This window comes from Pinus tabuliformis, chromosome 6 (genome assembly GCF_031772625.1).
Source record: "Pinus tabuliformis cultivar Carrire ecotype Pingquan chromosome 6, CPIR1, whole genome shotgun sequence".
NCBI lineage: Eukaryota > Viridiplantae > Streptophyta > Pinopsida > Pinales > Pinaceae > Pinus > Pinus tabuliformis.
Genome location: NC_142292.1, coordinates 1,266,258,616 through 1,266,273,392, shown reverse-complemented (window position 1 = coordinate 1,266,273,392; position 14,777 = coordinate 1,266,258,616).

Here is a 14,777-nt window from a genome sequence, read left to right as displayed (position 1 = left end):
TAACATTAAATCAATTCAAAGATTGAATATAAAACTATGACACAAAGGAGCAGTGGAACTTCTTGTGACTCGGCCCAGAGTTGCCAGAAGCCTCTTCTTAATAAAAACTCAGAATACAGAGATGTATCAAACGCAACCTTCTTTCATTAACTTCAAGTAACAGTTGACAGAGTCATTGAATTAACAATGTTTATGCTTCAAAAAAAGAATAATTACAAATTAAAAGTTTGAACTTGTATCTAGTTTCCTTTCAGCCCTATATATAAGATAAAAGAGAAACTTAGATAAAAGCAAATCCTTAAGGTTAGGGTATCTTGAGGATTTCGCAATATAAAATCTAATGATATGATAAAATAGGAGTGTTTGAACTGATCTTATGCTTCCCTATATACCCTAGACATCGTGGCTTTTCCCTTTTATGGCCTCGCGTTGTTCTGCCAACTGAACAACTTTTGCCTAATCACATCTCTGCATACAAAGATAGCAAAGAATCAGTTTTTTGTACTAAATCTGCCTATTCTATCACCAAATGGTTTCTTCCTACTTTAGCTGATATTTTCCTCATTTTAATCTATAAACGGAGATAATCTTATAAGTATGAATGATAAATGAAGCATTTAATATAGAGAAATCATACCTTTTCCTGTCCCAACAATAGTATTTACAACAATACACACATATACACATATGCACATTTTCTCAACCAACAAATAAAAGGATATAGTGCTTGCATCTGTAACAAGGGAATCCAGAGGCTCACACCTCCACCCTCAAATTAATACCAGGATTCACCTCCTTCCCAGGAATTCTAGAATCCACTGCAAATTCAAATCTGCATCCAATGTCCAGCGCTACAATCTAACGCCACTTGTCCTCTCAGTGAATAGTTATCGACTCATTTTTCAGGGTGCACTCCTAATGTGCATCGGATTCCATGTGGCAATGCTAATGACGGAAACAAATCCATCCGTGACCTTCCCTTCTCTACTATACAGTCCCTCAGGAAATTCGTTCATCCCCTTCTGTGTAGTAACTCACCTTCCAAGTTTCGTTGGCACCCCAATCTCGGGTTGTCCATCCCTTGGGAAGGCTTCCTTGCATTGGAATATACAAAACCAAGGCATATACATAACTCAAACCATCATACCAATCATAGCATGCTCATGGAAATCAATGGACATTATTGGGTACCAGTGTCCCACAATGGCCCTGCTCTTGAAGTTCTTTACCAGTATACTTCTCCATTTTCCAATTCCTTTCGCTAGAGTTGTTGATTCTTGCAGTCGATTTCAACCACCCAACCAAGCATTTTCATGCATTCATGTACCAAGAACATAATTTCCACTAGATTCAAAATAAATTGAAATAACTTCAAATCATACCTCATTGTAGCTTGTCAATAAGCTACATTTTCAATTCTATTCATTTCTTGTCACAACAAGTCAAACTAAAATCGTTGACCAAATCATCATGTATAACATATCACATCAGGTTAGCTCTAAACACAACCATCATAGATCAAAATCATAAATCACACGTAACCATCATAAACCAGAATCATAGATCATAATAATCATCATAGACCAGAACCATAAGTCACATGCATAATAAAACTGAAATAAAATATTGATACTTACCCTTTAATCAATCCTTGGCTTCCACCTTTTTCCTTATTTTGTACGCACTCCGGATTGGTTTCCACACACAAAGAACACCCAATGCCTTCTCCTCAACCATGTGCACACACACATAGTGTACATCTGTACACAACATGCGACAACACAAATTCATGCACATACACCCATAAAAAAACACAACAATACACCTATACCTGATGTACAACACCACATAGTACATGTACCTACACCTGGCCTACAACACAACAAAATACATGTACTACATAAAGTACAACATAAGGAATACACATGTCACGATACCATGACTACACAATGCACATACATAGTACTACATGCTCGTAACACAACATGTACGAAACACACACAATACCACATGTACACGACACCACCTACACAATGTGTACACAACACCACATGTACATTGTACCACCTGTACAATGTGTACATAATACTGCATGTACACAGTACCACATGCATGACATGTACATGAAACCACATGTACACAGTGCCACATGCACGACATGTACACATCACCACCTGCACACAGTCCCACTTGTACCACATGTACATGGCAGCACATGTTCACAACACCACTTGTACAATCATGCACACAACAGCATATGTACATAGCACCATACGTACAACATGCACACAATGTCATATGTATATATCACTACATATACAACATGTACACAGTACCGTACACAATACTGCATATCCAACATGGGCACAACACCATATGCACACAACACCAGATATCTACCATGTACATAGCACTGTCTATACTCAGCTTTGCATATGCAGTATTCACAATACACTATCTCTACCACTCTGTACATAACATTGCATAAACAACATGTACACACATTATATATGCACAACACTGCATGCACACAAAAACACATATGCAACATGTACAACATATGCATATCAATAGTACCACACATCCAAAACCAGACTGACTTGACCAAGTAACATTGTTTCTAGTGTCTCTCTGCCATCCATGCATATCCTAGCATGCCACGAGCCACATGGCTTTCATTCTACTGATGCATCCCTTCGTATAACCTGTCCATAACATAGACATAATATCAACTCATAACCACATGATATTGACCTTGTAGATGTGTCAGGATACTTTTCCCACTTGATTACTCATGACCCAAGAATCTCTTCATGCCATTCACCTACATAAGAAATCATTCCTCCACATGAACGATCCTTGACAACCTTGTCCGATAATGACATAGATACATATGTAGATACATATATAATCATTAGCATAAAACAATCATCATCTTGTCAGACAATGACATACATACATACATGTATACATATATAAACATCAGCATAATCATCATCATAACATAATTCCCATGATAACATAAGGTCTAGGTTAATATAACTTCCTTATTTTTGCATAGCATGCACAACATTGTGAATGAACGTTCCCAACTTGGTCAAACCATTCGACATCTCAAGTCTATTTACTTTACCTTTTCTGGTTACCCTCCTCATTTATGTACTGCCACCGTCCATTTACCACAATGGACCCAACCAATCCTATCGAATGGCATAGTATTACCTTCTGCTACGCTTACTCATGCATTGAGATTCATCTGAATCTTGCATTACCTTTCAAGTACCACACAGCTCCCCCTGAGCTCCATTAACTTTCGTCTTTCCCAAAAAATTCCTAAGACTCGAAACTTAAAATTCAATCACAAGAAGAAAACAAGAAGGAAACCATGAAAACCAATAACAACATGACTCCGCAAACAAATTGGTATGGCCATACACTAGACATAAACAAATATTCCAATCAAGTGCAACCAAATAAAAAAATACCAAAAACACAAGACTAACAACACCATGACTCAATCCTCATGGTTCCCATTTCTTCCAAAGAATATCTCAACCTGATCCTTCTTCAAGATTTCATGGCATTCTCTTTTCCATGCAATCTCTTGCATCATACTGCCAAAACACATAACCATTAGTGTGTAAAAAAACATAAAAATACACCAGTTACCTTATCTTGTTATGTCAATCACGTTTCTTGCAACTGAACAGATCCATTGCATCCGTCAAGGGACTCCAATTCCCTTGATAGATCCACCTATAACTAGAGACTAGATAATATACCTATCAAAGACATGTTCAAGAATCTAGCACATACCCACATAATTTTAGACAAATCGAGGTTAAGAAGACTTCTTGTTTGCAAAGTACTCATTCATTTGGAATTAGGGTTTCCAAACATAGCCAAAGGAATTCTTGCCTAATTCCTTTCCTTTACCTTTTTACCTTGTTGCAGTCAAGGCTTACTAGTACTATCACATCACCCAACAGTTAGTTATATAAACACATCAATTATTACCTCATCATGCTAATACCAATTATGTTTCTTGCAACTACTCACACATGCCAACCATATGATCCAAATATCAAGACAATCATATATATCACTTTGAAATTGAATCTTTACAAAGACTAACAATCATGTCATAATCCATGGTCAACTCATATTCATTAGACATAATGCTACAACTGTCACCTACTACACTCAAGTACATATCAACTGTCTCAACACATATGTTAGTATAGTAATCTTACAACAAGATCATTTGGACACATACTCATATTATGAAATAAATCAAACATTCAACAAACTTGCAAACATACCATGTTAACTAAATTAACTAGATGACCTAATCAAACATTCAAGCACCACATATATGACATAAGAAAACTTGTATTTTATGTATCTCATGGGAGGCAATCTTGTCTACACAATCAATCTAGTTAGCATGATATAACTTCTCAGCACATCAGCTTAAACATAAATAAGATCACGATATACATAGTAGTCACTAAAACTCATAAAAAATTATCATTAATACATAAGAACCGCATCTGCACAGTCAATCTAGATTAGTATGACATAATATCACAACATATTAACTTATACATGAATGTCATAACCCTAACCATTTGCATAGACCAATCCAACTTAGTATGATACTTACAACATTAAGATCTTAAATGAAAGAACCCTAACCATCAAGCTAACTATCATATAACAACAAAAAATTAACCTATAACATACTCATCAACAACATATAACATAATCATCAAGTTATCTAACATAAAACAATAATAGAAATTCATACAACCACAAGTTACTATCATTCTTAACTATCTGACACTTGTGCATATGACTATACTAACTAACTATCATCTATCATGTATGTAACCATAACATCAAAAGACATGTACATAAACCTAATGTATATAAACCTAATTCATACAACAATCCTTAACTTACTTGCCTACATGCCCAACATGCAAACTTGTATGATGATCTTATCTTATCCAAAAGTCTAATGATGCAACCTCATAATTATGATCTGCATCTCTTGCTCTATGTAAGCCAACATATTAGCATCATAATGACCAATAGCATCATGATGACCTAAATTGTATACAATGACTTCACAAGGCATGTTTGACCTACTATTCATGCATAACTATAACCAAGTCCATACATGCATAACAATTGCATATAGACGTATAAAACATGAGTACAAAACCATATACACATCATTCTATCTAGAGTCTAGTCACCAATGCATGACCATAAAAACTACAAAAACGATGACCTCATGCATGATAACAACCACTACACCATGTGCACTTGAGAATATGTGAACATTGACGTGTATAACAAATTCATATACAACCATACACTCATGATGATGACACCATCAACATTCACATGGCGACATCACTATAACCATGATCAACACCATGAAAATTCAACAAGCACATGGACTACATGCATAAGCTACACATCTGCAACCAACATTGAAGCATGATCAACGCACAACCGAAGGACAGCACAACCACTCTGATACCAATTTGTAACACCCTCCTCCCACATTTACCCAAGCAACTGGCCAGCCAGGGTAAACATGCACAAGGCCACTATGATATGATTCAACCTCCTAAGTCATGTTAAGGTAGTGGAACCAATGGAAACACACCATAAAAAATTCAACATCAGCTTCAGGACCCTCAGGAATAAGAAAACTTGCCCTTGGGTCCCACTCAACTTTTCGACAACTTAAACCTTATTTTCTCTCATGCTATAGGCATGACAACGTCTAAAAACCCAAAGTTGCTCTCACAAGCTTGCTTGCCAGCATCCAGAGACTAAATTTGTTAGTGCTATGCCAGCATCCCTGGGATTTGAGCCACTTTTTCAAGCCCAGAGCCCAAGTCACTTCCCATAATTGAACCATCTCTTAAGAAAAATAAAATAACAGGAAATGATAGTACTAAATCAAATACGTGTTTAAGACCTTAACTGGATCCCTACTAGCCATAACATGCATTTCATCAAAAATATCACGAATATGTAAACTATAGGTGTAAATAATAGATCTGACCATAGGGGTATCATACTTATTTGAGATTCTCCATGAAGAATTAATGCCTCAACACACTAACTTCCATTCCATCCATTAGGTCATAGATACATTGTTCATTCATTTACAAGTAAAAGCATGATGAGATACATACATAGTTGTTGTCATAAAACATATACATAACTAGCATAATAGGGGAAAAAATATCAATGAAATCACAACCATATACACCACATATAATCCATCATAATACTCATATAAATACAAGGAGAAATAACCTTTCATTAATGATGAAAAAACCAAACCCGGGATGGGACTTCCACATTCCACCCTACCATAGAATGGCTTAGCGAAATCTCTCTTCAGCCATTCACCCATGTGCCATATTCCAAGCATGAATGTGGGATCTCATAGAACACATCAATAAAAAATCATCTAGGGCTTCCAGAGGCCATCTACTTGAACCCATCAAACAATGATTCCACCTCACGGTTAGACATCACAAAACCATCATCAGGTTGGTCTCTATCCCAACCTTCCAAGGCTCTAGAGCATTTGTTCCAACCCGGCTCCTAGGACTAGTAAATCAATTCACAGTTGTTATTGGGCCTTAGAGCATTTGTCCAACTAAGGCTTCCAGGACTTGTAACTCAACCCACAACATTTTCTGGGTTTCCAGAGCATTTCTTTAACCAAGGTTTCCAAGACTAGTAATTCAACCCACCAATGGCTTCCAGAGTGTTTGTCCAACCAAGGCTTCCAGGACTAGTAACTCAACCCAAGTTGTTACAGGGCTTCCAGAGCATTTTCCCAACCAAGGCTTCTAGGACTAGTAACTCAACGCAAGTCATTATAGGGCTTCCTACCCATTTGTACAACCAAGGCTTCCAGGAACTAATAACTTAACCCAAGCTAAGGAAACATGAGAACCAACAAAAAGCAAACAATAAAAATAAAACCACAGTCACCATGGCTATCTAGGAAATGACAACGCTAGGAAATCCACTGTCAATCCAAGCAATCCTCCATGCCAATGACAAATCACAACCAAAATCCACATGCATATGCCATGCATGCCAAAACTAGTGAAGATACATACATTCAACTCGGTACCTGCAAGAAAATCTAATGTAGTTGTTGATCTCGATGCCTTCTTGCACTTTCCTGCTATTCCTTTGCCTTCTTACTGCAGGAATCCAAGTATGCCACACCCACAAAGAGTGCTCCAAGAAATCTCTAAGTCTCCAAGAGTATGAGAGAGAGAGAATAAAAGTGAGCTCCACCAAAACCTGTCAAAAGCTTACCCACTGATCCTCAGAAGCCTCTTTATCAATGAGGCCTCTATTTTCTTCATTTCCATTATTTTCCTTCAATTTCCTCCTCACATGCAACCTGTGACCTTTCACCTCCTTTTTCTCCTAATTTCAATTATTTTCATAAATAAAATTCTGTTAATGCCTCATTCCTTTCCAGAGCCTTATGCATTTTCTTTTCTAATTTACTTAGCCATAATAAACCAAATCAAATCCCATTAGGATGTTTCCCCTACCATTCATCTTGGAATACGTGTACCATCACTATGGCCATATATATATTTTTACATGAAATTTTCACCTGGGCTGTTACATACGGATAACTTTTCTCCTATAAGAAGAGGTACCTTGACAAATTTACCTTTGCAATATTGTCTCTACATATATTCTCTAACTTAACCAAAATTTCTTGTTTACCTAATCTATTTTGATTTCCATACCCAAGATAAAATTTGTAGCACTAAGGTCCTTCATATCAAATTTAGAGTACAATTGAGTTTTCACTTCTTGGATGATTTTACTTTCATTTCCAATGAACAACATATCATACACATGCAAGACAAAATAATCACACAATCACCAAATAATTTGAAATACATATAGTGATATGCATTGCTCCTTGTCAACCCAAGTATCAATATATAAGTATCAAATTTTTTATACCACATTCTTTGTGATTGATTTATCCCATACATGGACTTTCCTAGCCTACATAGTAGCTCTTTCTTTCCTTTCACACCATAGCCTTATGGATGCTTAAAGGATATTTATTCTTCTAGATCCCCATGTCGGAATGTTATATTCACATCTGTTTATTTTACTTCAAGATAAAAATAAGTAGCAATAGATAAATGAAATCTAATAGAAGTTAGTTTGGAAATAGGAGAAAATATATCACCAAAGTCAATTCCCTCTACTTGGGAAACACTCTTTGATACTAATTGAACTTTGTATCTCTCCACTCTACCTTATACATTCAAATTATCCTTAAACACCCATTTTCTTCCAATGGGATTTCTTCCAGTCATAAACTCGACTAGATCACAAGCCTCACTCTTATATCAAACTAATCTCCTTAGTGCTAGAGTATGTGATTCTTCTTCTTCTAATTATTATTCTTCTGTAGAGTCTAATTCAACATCCTCTAATCTAAAATCTACTTTTTTTTTTCTTTCTTCCTTGGTGGGACTTCCAGTTTGACAACATCTTTGACTTATTTTAATACCACATATCGACTATACACAACCTTCTTAGTTTTTGGGTTACTATTCAGACCATCTTTATATCCAATAGAGATAAACATATTAGCTTTCTTATTTATCTTACTCCTATTCTCCTTTGGAACATGTACATAAGCATCATATATAATTATCCTAAGAGGCTTAAGAGAAGGTTTTCTACTATTCCATACCTCATGTGGAGTCTTGTCATTCAACATGGATGAAGGTGATCTATTTACCACTATCTATCCTTAACACCTTAATTTTATTCTTTGTCTTATTTTCCACAAGAGCCTTAAACTATTTGAACTTGTCAAAGACTTAAAATTTATTTCTTAGGAAATAAATCCATGTATTCCAAAGAAGTCATCTATAAATGATTCATAGCACAGAGATTTACCTAGTGATGGAACCGATGCATGTCCAAACACAACATTGCGCACCAATTGTAATATTCCCTTTGACATCATAGAACCATAAGAGAATCTTACCTGATTCTACTTCCCATGTAAACAATGTTCACAAAAATCAAAATCTAGAGAGCAATCAGACATACCTTCTACCATAGCATTGTTGTGTAGTACTCGAAGGGCCTTCTCTTCAATATGTTCCAACCTTTGATGCCATAACAAAGTATTGTCTCCAAAATATATGGAGAGCTTCCTTCTTCTACTGAACTATTAGGAACAACGAAATTATTCCACCCTCACTAATAATTATTCCTAACAACTTATACAAAGTTTCAATATGAAATCCCCTCTACAATACCATTAATCCTGGAACCATCCTACATGTATACTTTTCAAACAATATTTTTACACCTCCATCGCTCATCTTGCTTACAAAATTCAAATTTATGGCTAATCTTGGGATGTGTAAAACAACACAGAGTATTATAATACTTCCACACATGAGATTAAACTTGACTTTTCCTCATTGTATGCTTCTATATTTCGACTTGTCAGTTACAAAAACATCACCACCATTGAATCTTTCATACTCATGAAATAACTCCTTGTGAGGAGTCATATGGAAGGATGCACTTGAGTTGAATGCCTCATGATTTACGTGTGTACTTAAAGAATCCAAGTATGTATCTCCTCCTTCATTTGAAGAGGTTTTTGATTTTGTAGGAGGAGCATCTTCAGATACCTTCCCTTTCTCAAGAAGTTTATATCTACAATCTTTCTTGCAATTCCCTTCTTCTCCACATATCTAACATACTTTTACATACTCCCTTGGAGATTTATATATTCCTCTATATTTAGATAACCCACTAAAGGACTTATTTTAATTCTATCATGTGATCACCCTCTTACAAGAAAGGAATCTCTATTATGTATTTCCATGTTTTTATACCTCATCTCCTCTAATAACAGTGATGAGACTATTTTATACTTTAAAGTAGAAACATTACTACATACAACAACAAATAGACTATCCCACAAGTTTGGTAGAGAACATAACAAATTGATGCACTCATCTTCATTTGAAATCTTAATATCACTAGATAATAGTTGAAATACCATAATATTGAAGGAATTCAGTGTTATAAATACAAGGGGTGGGGGGTGAATCAATATCTCACTTAATAAATCACCAATTCAAATTTTAACCATTTCTTTATAAACTATTGAATCATTAGTTAACTGGAAGCATATATATATATATATATATATATATATATATATATATATATATATATATATATATATATATATATATATATATATATATATAGCTAATCTAAACATAACATATAAGCAACGAATATATGAACATGTTAACCATATATAAACATATAACACATCAAGTAAACACCATCAAACACATTAGAACACTAGATATTAGGTGGAAAACCTTCCAGGAGAAAAACCACCATACACTTTGACTTCTTCTTATTATTTTTCTTTTACATCATTCATTAGAAACCACTAGTGTGCAAGCACTGACTTGCGACATATGTGAGAAACCACCTACTCTAGGCTACTACCCGATGGAAGCCACCACTTCCACAATTACTTACAAACACTCAACTATTGGAGGAACTGAACTCCAATAAGCTACAAGCATCCACCTGCTTGGAAGCAACCACTTCTAACTAGGTTTGAAGATACTAATCTGTTGGAGGCTTTGACCCCCAAGTAGTTTCTTAGGCCACCACCTTAAGGAAGCCACTACTCCTATACCACCAAACCACCACTTGCCACTGAAGGCCCCAACCTTAAAACCTTTGTGGACCTCATTTTATATATATTTTAGACTCTGTCCACTAAAACTTACTAAATACAAAGCACAAACCTCTACTAACTCAACACATTAAGCAATAAGACAATAAAAAAATCAAATCCTAGCTCAACATCTCAGCAACTACATCATATTCTCACTCGCAAACCATGCATAGATAGCTTTTCCAAATACATCTATGATAAATCATGTCGGTAACATACACACATGAACTTATAAATGGCATAAATAAAATCTCTCGGCATCAGACAAAGCCATGCTCTCTCTTCTCAATATGAATACAAAAACATCAAAAAACCTTTTTCAATGCAACCTCTAATCATTAATCGATCTCACACTAGAAACATATCAATCTGACAATACTTTAGCAGCAATACATCCTAACTGACAGGCTGGCAAGCATATATATATATATATATATATATATATATATCAGCCATACATCACATAGAAGTAATACAAGCACTTTCTACTTAACATATGCACTCGATGTCAAACCCTAAAAACATATTGTAACTTCAATTTAACTAACAATATTGTCTTCTAATTAACTCTTCCCAAAGAACCCTTAGTTCACAAAGAATAACCTTTATTCAAAATAATGTCCTCACACATACAATGGCATAAATAAGTCTTATACATTAAAACCCTAGTATCTATGCTCAACAACTAGACCTTGTCAATTCATAGTAGTATCATACACCATTTATTCTCATAAACAACATCAACATACAGATAATTTTATCTACACAGGAAATACATTAACTTTCTCCTCAATACATAACATGAATCTCAATCGATAGAATAACCTCAGTAAAAACCCTAACAACAACACATACTCTGACATCAACTTACTATTAGCTCTAGCAATCCAATACATTGAATTCTTTACAATTTAATTCCAAAACCATGAAAGTACATGGCAACAACATACAAAACTGGTAACCTTACTAAACCACACACCTTAAGCCTCAACAACATACTTTTATTTCTTTAACACTTAGCCATACAAATGTTTTATGACCTTACAAGACAATTATAGTAGGATATGAATCATCAGTTCTTAAGGAAATACACCATAATGCATATGGAAATCCCAAGCTAGTGATCAACAATGCTTGCAGCATATACATACATCAATATTTTCAAACTCTCATCATCAACACACTAAGGAAATGATACAAGATACATGGCATATCCAATATTTTATTTTCTTAACATGTACATTAATTGGAAAATCCTTTCTTCATTACAAACCCTCATACAAACTCTAGCAATAATCCAACTCAATTATACATGGCATCAATGCCAGTCTCAGCCTAATTTCAGTAAATAATCATGATCAACACACTGCCATTCTTAATAACTTCAACAATAAACCCTTGTGATCAACAATAAGAAAAACCTTACCACAACACATATATCAACAGTAGTATAGTACACATACTCAGTCTCACTGACTTAGTCATACAACCTTTTTAATCTTGTGCATATAAATAATATTGCTATGAAATGTTTCAATAGTAAGCAATCACTTAGCTTCAATATCTTTTAGAGAACATTATTTTAGACAGATAATATTAGATATTTTCTTAACTATTATGCATTCAATCACTTTACTGATGGAAACACGTTATGAGTATATTTGTAACAACATCATCGTTATCTCCATGTCAATGGAAGCACCAAAATAATAGTTCAACAAAAGAAAAGTATCCTATCATCAATTATCAACATTTGTTCACTGTAGCAAAGGTTTTATCCTAAGTACACCATACAAACTGTCCATCTGTATTTCAACACACAATATTTTCTCTACAATACCATAATCACTAGGCCAACAATATATGAATCACCATGCACACAAAGTTGATTATAATGTCCTACAAATCATATGTTTTATAGAACATAAAAGGAAACAACATTAACGAAATAGTACAAAAGAAAATTAGATCATATTGCACCAGAACCTATGGCAGAATAGATCAAATGAAATGCTAGCAGTTCAAAACCTTCATGCATAATTATTGAGAAAGTGTACAACTACAATAATACTAATTTAGTCATGCATCCATACAAAAATTTATTAGCATTTTATCATAGCATACACAAAGTCACAAGTGATTAAATCAAAATCAAATTGGACCAGAGAAATGTAAATTTCATGTGATTGGTTCAAATTTGATTTGTAGTCATTGTTATGTGCTTGGACCCTCTCAATTCATGATTATACCAATAAATATCAAACCCAAACTAGATGCTACATGTGATAGGACAAAGTAACATTTATAATATTGGGTGCACATGCATTTGAAAAAAATTGTGACCCTTGTACCAAAACACAAAAGGACAGATTGTATTCGTTAAATTGGATGCCCTATGCAAGAACGACTTGATCCATAGATAATTATTAAGTAATTTCTCATATGAATAACCATTTGATATCAGAAGGGGATTATATATACACATAGCTTGGAGATGTTGTCAAGATAAATGAACAATTTACCATGGGAAAAAACCAACGTAATCGTTGATGGTTTTACGAGTTGACAAACACCCATTGACTTCATCTTTGCAATTACCATGTGAAATTTCATTGGTAAGACCCCGTGGTTTTCTTTGTCCAAAAATAAGTTCATGGAGGCTATTTAACCACATCAAATCTGGGTTGTGGATTCTCTTTTCACACTGGAAATTTAGGCTACCAAAATGCAAATTCCAATTGATCCCTTTTAATTGGTGTCTATCCCCTAATTTGGGTAAAACTTAAAATTCTTCAGCTAGATCAATAATACCATAAAAGACCTGAATCATTACATATGTAAGCACTATTAGAACCATGCAAAATCACACAACCTATTTTTCATCAATGCCCAACACATGTTGACTCACTGTTGACATCAATGCCAACACCATACTGCCAGCAATCTCCCCCTTTGGCATAGATGGAAACATGAAAACCACATCACAAATGATATTCTACATTAGCTTTCATTCTCCACTAGAGGTTGGTCTTATTCTACCCCTTTGACATCAATGGAAAAGGGTGGCCAAATTTCTTATAAACACCATGTTGATGGAATGATGAAGCATTATGACCAACTATAACACGCATGTAAAATAACCATTAGAAACTAAGGAAATGGTTTGCTGCTCATTCTTGAACATGTATAAATAATGTGACATTAATGGCAACAAAATCCAACATCATGGCCTTTCTCTTGTTGAATCTTCTCCCCCTGAACGTGTATTATGGCTACAATCATCAACTCAATACTGTTGTATAATGATTTTTTGTTGTTCTTGTCAAATCCTCCTTGCAGGAGGCATGAGACTACACAAAAAATGACGAAAAATTATAGTACAGGGATTTAATAATCTAAGTACAAGGATACTCAAGAAAAGTGCATGGCTACTGCACATAAAAGTACGTATACGGATGAACCAGCCGACTTTCTACTATGCAAGGCTAAATCAAGGGACACTCTCCTATGCATGCTAAGGGTTACTTCATCAATTTTCCAAATGGTAATCATGAACAAACAATTGTTTCACACGCCCTTCTACTCATGGATGCAACAAATGTAAATATATAAAGACATAGTAAAATCAAGTAGAAAATAGTAAACAATATTTTAAATTTTGAATGTCATGCATAACTCCCCTCGAGCTCATGGACCTGATCTTGCTTTGAGGATCCTAATCATACCATGTACAATACCTCATACAACATTCACCCACTTTTACAATCTCTCTAGGTAAACATGAGCTGAGTGTCACTATGATATGACTTGACCTCCAATTTGCAGTTATGGAAGTGGGGCCTATAAACCGGAAGTAAATTGACATTGCTCAGAGACTACAAATCACTAAGTAGCCTACCAACCACCCTAAGTGATCAATCCTTGATTTGAAACTCTTCTCCACTAG